The sequence below is a fragment of the Neopsephotus bourkii genome, unplaced genomic scaffold (assembly GCF_033783945.1).
Source record: "Neopsephotus bourkii isolate Nb327-2 ecotype Australia unplaced genomic scaffold, CSIRO-AGI_Nbou_v1 NB_31, whole genome shotgun sequence".
Classification (NCBI taxonomy): Eukaryota; Metazoa; Chordata; class Aves; order Psittaciformes; family Psittacidae; genus Neopsephotus; species Neopsephotus bourkii.
Genome location: NW_026900548.1, coordinates 1431061 through 1444290, shown reverse-complemented (window position 1 = coordinate 1444290; position 13230 = coordinate 1431061). Strand labels below are relative to the sequence as shown.

At 45.6% G+C, this 13230-nt stretch overlaps 1 protein-coding gene across 40 annotated transcripts in view; it reads left to right on the top strand.

Moving 5' to 3' along the window:
* Positions 1 to 13230, top strand: part of MAP2 (microtubule associated protein 2) — a 217623-nt gene that overhangs the window by 86479 nt on the left and 117914 nt on the right. For 33 of the 40 annotated variants that reach the window (XM_061344303.1, XM_061344440.1, XM_061344542.1 and 30 more), the window contains exon 3: positions 4142 to 4207. The exons of 2 other annotated variants lie outside the window; for them this stretch is intronic. The gene's annotated coding sequence lies outside the window, so the exon portion shown is untranslated. Of the gene's footprint in view, positions 1 to 3375; positions 3492 to 3549; positions 3787 to 4141; positions 4208 to 13230 lie in introns of those variants that run through there. 5 more of the 40 variants (XM_061344276.1, XM_061344330.1, XM_061344311.1 and 2 more) reach the window with 5 other exon arrangements.

The following is a 13230-nucleotide window of genomic DNA, read 5'->3' as shown; positions in this document are numbered from 1 at the left end:
AGACATCATTTGCCTGGGTTTAGAAGGGTTGTTTCTAGAACAGTGACTGTGTTGTGTCAGCTGCTGGTTTAATGGTTGTTGTGGTACGTGGCATGGACGGATGCATTTGCATGGATGCTGGGAAAGGACAGTGTCACCATTACAGGCCTGTCTTATTGGTAGCTGGGAGGAAGGAGAGGTCAGTCCTGTAAAGATGTTGAAATCTGCTGTGGAAACAAAGCTGGGGGCACGACTGGTGTTGAAAGAAATGATGTAGTTGAGCAAGCTCTGGAGGGGATGTTGGGTGAGGTGGGTACATCAGGTGGTGCACACTTGTTCTCTGGGGGTCAGGCCAGCCCCTGCATCCTGAAAGCTTCTAACCTGCCTTGAAATCCTTTGCACCTTGTTACCCACAAGAGCTGCTCACTCAGCCTGCGGCTTTTCCCAAATCCTCTGTTATCAGTAACCATAGATACAGATGCTGACTCCAGCCTCAGCTTTCCTCACTGTGTGTAGCCCCAGTGAAAGAACCAGTCTGCTGTACTGCATGTGTGTCTCCAGGATCCATTAATGCCCTGCTATCCTGGTTTTTTGGCTCTCAAGGAAGTGGGGGTGGGGAAGGCCAGGTTGTCCCTCAGATTGGCTGTTAAAGTAGGATAGTCTGATGTTTATTACTGCTGCAGAAGAATAGGCAACACTTACAGAGTCTGGTGAAGCAGCTGCCTCCTCTCAAGATCTCCAGAGCCATCCATCCCCAGCACTGTTCTGAGTGGTAAGACAATAGTGACTAAAGAGGTAAATTCCCTGTTCCAGGGCTATTTTTACCAGAGTGGTGCAGTTTCTGTTCCGTAGACTTACTCCTTATAATCTACATCACTGATGATACCGGTTGCTATTTAAGGCAGTGCATAAAGTGTTCCCCCATTCTTTGCTAAAAAAGAAGCAACCAACCTCCAAGTCCTTTGTTAAAGGTTATCAAGGTTTTGGCAGTGGCTTGGGTGGAAAGATCTGAGGTTCTAGGAGGGTCTTCCAGCTAGGCTGGGCAACAGAGGCTGTGTGTTTCATCATGACAATGAGGAGGATGCTGCCACTACCCCCTTTTGTGATTTGGCTCTTGTAAGTGATCCGTTATAACAGAAACTGTCTCCTGTTCTGCCCAGCACTTTGCACAGAGGGGCCCAGTATGTAGCTGGATTTTCTAAGCTCTCCTCCAATGCAGTAATGAAACTGAGTGCATTGTCATGTATGAATGTCAGAGTTAAAGAGAAAAGCCCACCTGAATCTGCTGCAAGGACTTTTAGAATTTAGACCAGGTTTTTGAAGTCAGTCTTCCCACATCCTTTGCTGAGAACTGTACATGTCTTTATGCCTCTTTGAGGGCTATGGCACTGAAAATGATGCTGCAGAGCATGAGTTCATCATTTAAAAGTTTGCAGGACATTGCCTTGCCAACTCCCTGATGTCTGTGTTTTCTTTTTGCTCACAAGTATTCCTGTCTCATTGTGTTGGAGTGCATTAATTGTGTGTGATGAGTTTGCTTTGTGGCTGATGCTGCTTTCCTGTCTGAGCCAGGAAAACATGAGGTAAGATCTCTAAGGATGAGAGTTCTGTGTTCCAGCATCTACCTGGATTAGGCCCTTCATCCCTGTCTCCTCCTGTCCTTTTGTCTTGTTGAAAATTCTTTTATAGAAATATGAAAATACAAATTGTGGGGCAGCAAGAACAAACTTGATCATTAAGCTTGTTTCCTTTTTGCATTATCTTATGATGAAACCATTTGTCATGGGCTGTTTTGGCAGATTGGGTGCCTGGAAATGCTTGCATGGGCAGAGTGAAGGCGTTTTGGATGGTTGGGTGAAGATTCAGCCATGGGCTCCAGCATGGCAATATGTATCAGTCCCTTGGGAAACGCATGAGGTTCGTCAGGAGCATCCGAGAGAAACTAGTGGACAGTTTTCAGTACTTCATGATACCCTTTCGCCACCCCAGATCCATGGTGCTCTTTCTGGACTTCCTAGAGCTCCTGGTTGCTTTGGGGCAATGGTGGCTGGTGGAGGGGAGCTGTGGAAGTGAGGAGGGGATGGCAGCAGTGCTGTGAACCAGCACCAACTGTTAAATGATGGAGCTGGGGAAGATGAGGGCAGGCTTAGGGTTTCCTTGGTTTCTGCAGAGGAAGAGCTCTGCAGTGGGAGGTTTGGCAGCAGCAGGCACCCTTCTGATGAGTCACGGGAGGCTTTCTCAGAGGAGAGGTCCAAGATTTGCACTAGTGCACCTCTTGCTCATTTTTTCCCTTCCTTCTGAAGGCCTTTTGCCACCACACGTTACCTTCTCCACCACCAGCCCTGTCCCATCCAGACTGGCTTTAAGGGCTATATTCCTCCATTTCGTTGTCCTCTTCACTGTTGTGGTGGTTTAGAGAGTGTGGGGAAAAATGCCTGGTCAGGACAGATGCTTTTAAGACAGTAGGATCTGTTTATAGCAATGAGGGTGGAACTTGTGGTTGATGCAAAGTTTGATGGGTCTGTGAAAAGTCATCTTCTCGTGGTTGGAGGGGGAAGCAAAAGGGAATCTATTCCCTTTGCAGCCCTCCACCCTGAGAGGGAGAGAAGCCCTGGAGATCCAGTGGAGGTTTGTTACTCCATCCCCTTGTCCCTCTCAAAGGTGAATAGAGTTTGTTGCCCTCTCCCGAACTCTGTGACAGGGAGATGTTTCCTTTCCTTGTTGACATCCTTCCATCTCAAGGACTGTTGTCACAGGGGCTGAGGAACACCAGCTTGCTGCTGGAAACTGGATCTAGTTGGCTTCATGTTCCTCCATGCCTTCTCTGCTGCCCTTCTCCAGCCATGCTGGGTCTCCTCCCAAAACACTGCCTGATTTCCCAATACACAGGTCCCTTGTCCTGCTCAGATTAACATTGGTCTGCAGAAAGCCTTGGAAGGAGGTGAGATCGAGGCAGATGATGGCTGAATAGTGGCAGTAAAACTGCACCCCTCACAGCAGCTCCTTTGCAAGCTGAACTGTGCAGTGAGCTCTGCTCCTCTCATGTACTAGTCCTAAAGGATCCCTGCAGTCCTGCAGCACTTCTGCATTTTCCCTGGTTTTATTTCCCTGTTGGGGGCTTAAATAACAGCATAGCCGAGCTAGTTCCAACACGTGAACAGAAGTGCTAGATAGAAAAATAAAGGGGGAGAGCGAATCGCCCTCCTAATCCATAATGCAGAAAATGCTAAATCCCTCAAGACCTCCTTTTCAGCATGTACCATCCCTAAAACCTGTTTAGGATTTGGATCGGCATCGCAGCAGAGACCGGGTGTGCTGCTGCCTATGTGCAGTGCCTGCCTGTGTGTGCTTGGCAGCAGCACAAAAGAAACCAGTTGATGATATCTGCAGGATTAAAGGCCCAGCTCCTGGGGACACACTTGGTTGGATGCAATTAAAATGCCTGTCAGGCATTCGATACCAGCACCCCCTTGACAAACTGCTTCAGCAGCCGCGAGGTGCAGCATCCTATTGTAAGTGGATGATGGCGGAGCTGGCTGGTTTGTCATCATTCTGGAAATTTCTGTGGCCAGTGAACTCCCTCTTCCTCTCCCACTCACCCTCTTTTCCTTTTCACCACTGCGGGGACTTCTTCTAATTTGCAGTTTTCCTTTTCCTGACGTACACATGGTAGAGACAAGCTGGTGGCTTGCAGACTGCGTCTGTCTGGGGATAGGCAGCGAGCCGATGGATAACAACACTCCATGAGAATGATTATGCAGCAGTTATTTAAGGATAGGCTTTTGGGGTATGGCAGCGTGTGAGCTGGTAATGATTTTCCTTTAAAAATGTCAGCTTTGTTTGCTTGTTGAGGATTTGAAAGAGTTTATCCCTTTATGCTGTAGCTTTCTGGGTTTGGTCTGCTTGTAGGTTAAATTCCACAGCAGTGCACACTGGATGAATTAAAATGTATAGGTAATAAACTTCTGTAGCTCTGTTTAGAAATCTATTTGATGCATACATTATATGCATACATCTTCATAAACACCTTCTTGTCTGGCTATCTTTATGCATCTGTGTCTTTGTATAATAGACAAAACACTTCTTATAGCTGAAAACTGTTTGCCAGAAAAAATAAGTATTTTCAGGGTTTTTTTTCCTCATGTTTGTTTTATATTAACAGATTCTGTGGTATATAGTCTTGGACGTGACTCACTGATTGGAATCTGCTTGTTCACAGATCAAAAAGGTAGGACACCTCTGTGTTTGAATGCGATTTTGGGAATGGGGGAACGAGCATGATACAGGGTTTGAGCTGGGTTGTGGTTTTTGGTGGTTAGTTTTTACTTCTGTTTAAACTATACCTGTTATTTTGCGTTATTATCCTGCATTTTGTCAAGATGTGTTTTGTTACAGCTTTGCATAGGTTTTCAAATAGCTTTGGCAGGCTCTGTAAAGTTGTTTTTGCTGTGTATGAATATGCGCTCGCTATTTAATTAGTCCTTTCAGCTGCAGCTACCAAAGGGTGAGATACAAACCCGGGTGCTTGTCAGTTGTCTTGGGTCAGTATAGTGAGGGTGCAAAACTGCTTTTGGTTATATCAGATGTGGGTTGTTTCAATATTGAGTTTAGCATCAGCAAGAGCAGGGTTAAAATCACTGCTTGGCTCAGAGCAGATAGGATCTATCGGCACACAGCAGAAAACATAGTGGAGGTTTCATACTGGATCTTTCCCGGAGGAGGGAAACTTCTCTTAACCCCTTCATTGCTGCCCCAAACCCACATGTATGTCAGCTCAAGGTTTAATGAACAGCATTTCAGCAGCCAGGCAGGGCTGGAAGAGCCACTGATGGTTTCTTGACATATCACAGGCACTGCAGAAGTGATTTCTCTGTATCAAAATGAAGCAAACAGACTGGGGGGTTTTGACAGTGTCATCACTAGCTCTTGGGAGAAGCAGTTTGTTATCCTCTTCCCCTCAGTATCTTTTGGGTTTGGTTCCTTGCTGTAAAGGAAACTGTGAGATAAAACCCTGCAGAATAAAAACACATTCATTTTTTTTAATTAAACTTTGAGATGTGTGAAGCGGTTGGAGAATACTCATCTTATTGGTTGGAATGGGGACTGTGCCCTTAAAAATAGATAAACACACCCCAAATCCAGTCAGGAATGAAAAGCTGGTCCCTCCAACTCTATGGAGAGAAGGAAAGGTGTATCCATCATGTATTAACTTCTGAGGTGCCAATTCTCACCCAATAGCGTCCAAACCGTATGTGTTCTTCCCCAGTGTCCTACAGGTGATTGTAGTCCTTAGCTCTACATTTAGACCTGGAGGGAATATGTGTGTTTGTAGGGCAGCAATCAAAATCTGTGTGTGTTTTAGTCTAGAGTTCCAGGGTGCCTCTTGGAAACCTGGTAAACCAGGAGTAATGACCACCCTGTGAGAAAGCCTGCTGTCCTGAAAGGGCCAGTCTGGATCCCCAGGCGAGCAGGAACCCCAAGCCAGAACAGCAGCATTGGCAAGGACATGGGTGACTGCTAGCAGTAATGCATCCCTCTGGAATGTGATGAGTAATCAATTTTATGGCAATAAATTACTAGGGCTGATTGATAGATGCTGTTTCCTGTGGGAAAGCATTTGTGATATTTTCAGGCTATGCTCTCTCCTGTTTTTACATACAATTCTGTTCCTTGTTTTCCTCTTCTACACATCTTTGTTTTCTCAGTCCTTGTATTTTTTCTGTCCTTGGCAGAAGGCTTCTTACCTGATAGGTTTTCCTGGCTAAATAAAATGCTTCAAAGGAATACTTTACCTGTTAGTTTTAATTAGTTGCTTTTAATTGCCTCCTGGTATCAATTGCCACTGAAGTGAAGTGAAAACCCAAAGTAAACAGCATATAAAATGCTTTAATTCTTGAGAAACGCATTCAGCGATCTGTTTCTAGCTACGAACAACCCCCTCTTCCCTCTACTTTTAATTTCACTTCCATTATCCAAGGGCAGCAAGCCAAGCTGCAGTCTGACTTCATTAATGTTTTGCAAACTCTGTCTCAAGGACTAGCACTGCTTGCTGGGCTTGCTGTCAGGATCCAAGATTTTGCTGCAGCGCAGGGAAGGGGAAAGCAAGGAGCTCTCCCAGATAGAAGTGATGGCATTGTGAGCAGGCAAGTAGAACTGCCTGGGTTTTACAGTATCAGTGGGTAATGAGTCAGATCTTTTGACTGTGTGATCCCCTCAGATGAATGCTTTTCCTCTCCTGTGGGGCTGTCCCCTGTGCACAGCATCTTACCAGTCCTCTCTGGTCTCCTGAAACCAAAGAAAGAGTGTTAGCTATTTGTTAAGAGATCAGACGTGGCGAGGAGGTTTGTATTTTTAATAAACAATACCTCTATATTTTACACCTCTGATTTATCAGTCATTTGAACCTCCTCCTCTGATCTGGGCTTTTAAGATTCACATTACAAGTCATTCCTTCGGGCTGCAAAGAAGAAAATGAGATGTTATGCTGGCAAAAATGGAAATCATTTCAAGCAATGTAATTTTCTTGAAGTAGAGGTAAGGGGCGCTTATGCTGTAAGAAGAGAAATAATTCCAGCTTGGCAGGACTTAAAGATCCTGTGGCCACAGGGTAGCAGCCGATGGCTTGGAATACCAAAAAGAAAAACACTGTGTTAGCTGATACAGAAAGGCAACAGGAGCCAGTGTACAGTGGCAGGGAGGTGTGTTGAGTTACAGTCTGTGGACTCCAGGGCATGCACCCAGAACGATGTGATGTTTGGCACTGGCCTTCATTTAAACAATCACATGGTGACCATACATGCAGAAGGCACTAAGAAGCACTGTGTGGCATCAGTTCATCAGCAGGGAGTGAGCCTGGGACTGTCTAGCCCTGGCCTGAGATCATCGCCCCTTCTTTAACCCCACGTGTTAGACAGCCCTCTTAGAGCATGTGCCATGGAGGTAAGCAGGGAGTTTGTTTTGCAGTTGTTCTACGCTGGGTCTCAACATTCTCAGTTTTACTAAGGTTAAGGTTAGGTCACCAGTGTTAATGTTGTCTTGTCCTGTGCTTACATGAAACAAGTATTTTTCTGAGCACCAGAATAAATGGTTTTGACTTTCCTGTCAATTTAGAATCAGAAGGGCTTTGGTTGGAAGGAACCTTAAAGCTCATCCAGTTCCAAGCCCTGCTATGGGCAGGGACACCTTCCACTAGAGCAGGGTGCTCCAAGCCCCTGTGTCCAACCTGGCCTTGAACACTGCCAGGGATGGGGCAGCCACAGCTTCTCTGGGCACCCTGTGCCAGCACCTCAGCACCCTCACAGGGAAGAATTTCTTCTTTATCTCCAACCTGAACTTCCCCTGTTTCAGTTTGAAATTAAGATCTATGTCTTGTGCTTGATGAAGAATTGTTAGTGAAGATTTTCTTGTTGCTCTATCAATTACAAAGTCTGTCTCCTTGGCAGATTTTCCAGTGGCAAATAGGGGTCCTATGTTATGGCTTTCCTTCCAATTGCGACATGAGGGGAAGGCCACTTGCAGGGTCTGTCTTTTCTCCTTGAATGTATGTTTTCAGATGACTTGTAAGAAGACGGTTATCTCTGCTTCTGCATCAAAGCAGGCTGAAATTGTTCAATGGACTAAAAATTATAGCTGGGAAGAACATAATCCACATAAAACCGGTTTGCTGTGGGTAAGACTGGAGCTAATGGTTCTCATGAAAGTTGTTTACCCATGGGTTTATGTCTTGTGTCCTCCCCTACCACTTTTTCCCTTATTTTGGCAACAGAGTACCCCAGTTTCTCTGTGGCCCTTCTGTCAGCTGGGCAGGACATGGCATGTGCTATAGCTGCTCCGGGGTGCTGGCTGCCTATCATGTGCGTGTACTGCCAGCTTGGAAGATCCAAGGCATCAAGTGGGGAGGTTGCGTCAATGCTTTCTTCGTTTCAGGGAAGGGAGCACTCATTACAGCTTAGGTTTTCATTTCTAGGAAGAAAATACTTTTGTCCTTTGCTCTCTGTCAAGCTATGTTTAAATAGTGAGTGAGGGACAGTTAGACAGCAGAAGTTGGGTTTAGTAACTTTAGGAAGGACCCTGTATAACCTGTCACGAAAATAATGACCACCAAAGTGCAGAAATCCAGTGAAAGATGAACTGGATCAGGAGTTCAGCTGCCATAGTCTCAACTGGAGAATGCAGTGATGAAGTGCAGGCCTGTAGTTGAAGGCTTTAGGCTGCCATGTTCGTTTCTCCAAGTTTGTGTCTTCCTTCTTTTCCTTTTCTTTGTGTGTAAACCAAAGCAGTGCCAATGTACCCATCATTAGAGGCATTCATCAGCTTCACAAAATGATTGAGATGTTTGGTTAGAGGAAGCTGCATGTGTGCAAAATTGCGTCATGAGACGTGTTATGGTGTTTTTTGTTGTAAGTGCAGTAACAAAGGTGGCTGTGGTATTACTGTAGTAGCAGGACCAGTGCGAATGAAAAGACTTGATTTCTCCCACATTAACCATGAACTTGACTCTTTCTTCCTGTGGAAGTGAAGCTCTTTGCTGTGAAGAATTACATCGTGAGCATACAGATCTGCGAGACTTTTAATATGATAATGAACAGATGGCAGTCAATACACCTGTCCCATTCGATACAAAGGGTATCTGTTTCCCTATGGACACGTGTGCTACCATACCAAAGCTGGGAAATGCCAGCAGCATCTTAGGGAAAAACCTCTATAGCAGCAATGCTGCTGACTCATGCTTTACAACCCTGGAACATTCCCCAAAAGGCTGCAGGTGCAGATTAGCTTCCTTTCCCTGGACTGGTCAGGGGATTATTTGCCAGCAAGTGAAGCCTCTGGATGGTTATGCCCTGCTGACGTTTTATGGAAGGCATTAGCATGGAGCTTGCGAGAAATAATGGCCAATTTCTTTTAATGCAATGGGTGTCAGTCAGTGCTAAATCACAGGAGCTATTTACATTTGTTTTCTGAGTCATCCTGGTTCCTGCAATAAGGTGGTTTTTCAGTATGTGTGGTTAGTAAATGGGGTTCATCTTTCCTTTTTCCTCTGTGGTGTACATATTTGCTCTTAAAAATGCAAATGTATGCCCTAATTAGCTGAAGGAAAGTGACTCGGATTTAAGGAAGTGCCTGTCTTTAGCCTTTTAATCTTCAAGGGGAAGAGGTCCATGACTGCTAGAGACAGGAATAGAGTGCAGTGGGGGGGAGTGATCACAGAGCTGTGTATTTAAATGTCAGTATTAAACTCCCCATATTATTCAGTTCCGTCCCTTTCTGGTTCCTGAGTCACTTCCATCCATGTGCCCAAAGGGACCTGAGCACTTTGCTAATAAGGTACCAGTCATGCTAAACTGACACCTCATTTTTGCGCTGGGGGAAAGCCCCGAGCTCTGCTCTGTAGCAGGGAGCACTGTTCATCACTCGCTTCATCAGTAGTGTTGGTCAGCACACTATGAGGCCCCTCCATGACCTTCTGAGAGCAGTGCACAGCCTGCTGACTGCTACTCACTTGCTGTTTTACATCCTCTCTGAGTGTCAGGAAGACTGTTAGAGTTTTATTGGCATTTCTGTGCTGAGAATTTCCAAGCTAAGGTGTCAATAGAATTGATTTGAAGTATCACAGGGTTGGAAGCCTCTCTTGCCACTGTAGACTTCTCCAAATTCCCCTGCTACTTTTCTAACCCTTTGTGACTGAGATATTGTGGAGAAAGGGCAGGAGTGGAAAACATGGGGTTGTAAGGATCTGGAGATGGATCAAGTTCTGCCTTTGGGCACTAGCACTGGAAACCAGGCTGCCCTGTCCAGGACTCAGCACTGCTGAGTCTTTGGTCCCTGAGCACACACAGGAATCTCTCACTGATAGCTCCAGTTTGCTTTTGTTTCTATCTGGAAACAAAGGCATCAAAACTCTGCCTGCAGTCACAGTGCACCTGAAGTTCTCAGAGAAGGGACAAACCCAGTAACATTTAATGATTTAGGGCAGAACTACCTGCTTCAGGATTTCTATAGTCTCAGTAGTTTGACAGAAATCTCTTGTAAGGGTGGATTTGCTTTGTACACATCTAAACCCCTTCACAGCACTGCTTCATGTGGTCGTGGTGGCCTGGCTGATGGTTGGTGTTAGGGTCCTCCATAACAACTTAATGCAGTATAAACCATGTTTATAATGATTCAGGATGGCCGATCCCTGTATTGATAACTTGATGTTAAGTCAGGGCTTTGTTACTGCTGCAGTTTCAGTGTCTGCCAGCAAGTCTGTGTTCCAAGGTTTCATCTGCTGCTACAGCAGGATGTAATCCTGGCCAGCCATGGAGGTGCTCAGCCTGCTCCTGACCAAGCTGAGCGTAGTCTGACTTCAGATCCATGTGTCTCTCTGAATGTGCTGTGCAGGGAGCTCCTCACTCATGTGCTCTGCTAGAGCCAGCGTGCGGCTCCTACACTGTATGCTCTGACTCTCTAAAGGATAAGACAACAGTTGAGTAATCTTTTCTTGGGTTTAGCGACATGATGATAAAGCTCAAGGAACATTAGGTGCCAAAGAATGAGTCAAGATTGCACTGGTAATTGTTTCTTTTTCAGTCATGGTAAGTTAGAAGCTCAAGCAACAAATTGGGTTGCTCAGTAATGTGCTGAGTGCCCACAGGGAAGACAGGAATCTGGGATATAAAACTCTGTGATCTCCCCCTCACCCCTAGTCATATATATATATATATATGTACACACACACACACACGTACTAAAGGGGCCTCTGCCTCTTTTCAAAACCCCCTGGCATCCTCAGAGGCTTGTGCTCTCAGCTCCTGGTGCTGTGGGCTTGCTGTACTCAGAGCTGTGGTTCACATCCCCTTGAGCTTGTGTTCTCCTTGGATGGATGTGCACTACCTAGGAGAATTGAATCTTCCTTGGAAAGTTGCCACTGCAGTGCAACTAAGTATATTAATAATCATCAGAATAAGTATTGGGGCTATTTGTAGTGGTGGTATGTAATGGTAATAAGAACAGCAGGGTTTGTAATGGCAGCCCTGAGACACGGACAGAATTGCTCACTGCAGCAACCTTTCTTGCAGGATACACAAAATGCCCTTGAGTATTCCAATGAATGTGATTATTCTTAGGTTGGTTGTATTTAGTGTCCATTAGTGAAAATGTCTTTCAGCAAACACTTGGGGAAGTAATTATGAACAGGTAAATTGAAGACAGATGTATACAGCTACTAAAAGTACTTTCTTGATTGTAGAACTAGCCCAGTGTGTGTGAAAACTTTAAATACCAACGTGTGCATTACTCACAAGCAGGAAACCTCAGCACTTCCGTGATTAATTACAGAACAGAAGGGATGGAGACCATGCTCCATGATACAAGTAGTGCATTCATGTGACTTATGGTTTGCAAACCAAGAATACCAGAAACCAGAGAAGCTGTGGCTGCCCCATCCCTGGCAGTGTTCAAGGCCAGGCTGGACACAGGGGCTTGGAGCAACCTGCTCTAGTGGAAGGTGTCCCTGGCTGTGGCAGGAGGTTGGAACTGGATGAGCTTTAAGGTCCCTTCCACCACAGACCAGTCTGGGATCCTTTCTTGCAGTATCCAAATGGGCAGGAGAGATAACAAACTTTTCTTCCTAATGTCAGTGAAGGAGTGCTGGAGTTAAAAGTATTTTTGGGAGGTCTGTTGGAATAAAGTACTGTGGACAAAGTAATTACTGGAACAAATCAGCTTCTCTCTGTAACCAGATATGAATTTGGCTTTTCTAGATATATGTGTGTGTAATCAGAATACAGAAAAGTAGACTTTAAGTCCATAATATTGGGGGGAGAGGGGGAAAGGAAATCACTTGGCCAGAATTTCACTCAGTTTATGAAGAAACAGTGGGGCTTTCTTTTAGCTTTCTACCTCTGTCAAAGGGGAGATGCTTATTTCTGTCTTGTCTGTCAAAAAAGATTATTTTCGTGGTTTTGAATAGTGTTATTGAATTAAAATTGATAAAAAGTACCCTTACTGGGACTGTCTAACATCTGTGGAGTTGACTGTTGACTTGAAAAGCCTTAGCCTAGGCTTGTAGTGGAAGGTAGTCCCAGATGCGAGCATCTCCTTTCCACCTGCATTCTGTTTGTATAGTTCACTAATGTGATAAGGGGCCCAAACTGCTCATAAGCATCCTGCCAAGAAGATGTTATCACTTTTGGATTCAATTTCTGCTACAGTGCTCGTACACCTCCTTGCCATTATGCACCCTTTCTTTTAAGACCAGGGGAAGAAAGAGTTGTATAATAAACAGTGTCACAGGAAAGAAAGTCATATGTTATGACAGAGCTTAAAAAGGCTTTTGAGGATTTACAGCTGGGAGTGTTTATGAGAACTGAACCCAGAGCATTTTCGTTTCCCAGCAGTGCTGCTTGCAGAGATCATCAGAAGATGGGCCTATATAAAAATGAAGTAGTGCAGGAAGTCAGGTGGCAAGCAGGGCACTCAGCCCCTGCAAGAAGCTGTAGCTGCTCTGGCCATGCTTGAAACACTTGACTGGGGAGGCTGGGGCAGCAGGCAGACAGTGGCACTGTCCTGTGCAGGTTGGCTGTAGGAAGGTTAAGCCTATGGATGGAGGTAATCCTTACAATCTTAGAAGCCCCAGTTGTGCAGTGTCTGGGGAAGAAAGGTCCATGTGACTTGACAGAAACTGGCTGAGATGGTCTTTCTCACCAGCCCTCTGATGCCTCCCCTCTGGCTTTTCCACTTGTTTTTAGCTGCTGGTTTCTCGGGCTCAACAGCACCTTTGCATTTGGTAGAATGCTGCCTATAGCAGAAACTGGCCTTGGATCCGAGGCCCTTGGCTCTTAGTGTCATTAAATCATTCGCTGAGCCCTTCAAAATTCACTGTAGCCTGTCCACTGGCCACCCTGGCTGACACTATCAGCTTTCTGTTCCCTTTTCCCTGCCTGTCACTGGTTTTGTCACTGAACGTCTGCCTGGGCATGGCTTGCATCTCTGAAGTGGTACGGGCATCACTTGTCCAGCCCTCTGCCATCCATGGCAGCTTGTCTCTGCTGAGGCTCAGAAACCTGATGAAACACTGGGCTTGCGGCTAAGTGCTGCATTCCCAATGCAGTGCTGCTGTGCTGCTTTGTCCTGGGCTCTGGAGCAAGGCACGGAGTTGTAGCTTATCGCTGCTGGGCAGGAGCATCTGTCCTGGGCTCTGCTTTTTTTGTACTCAGTGGAGAGAATGGGCAGATTTGTAGATGAGAGCATGGAAGGAAAAACCATGACCCC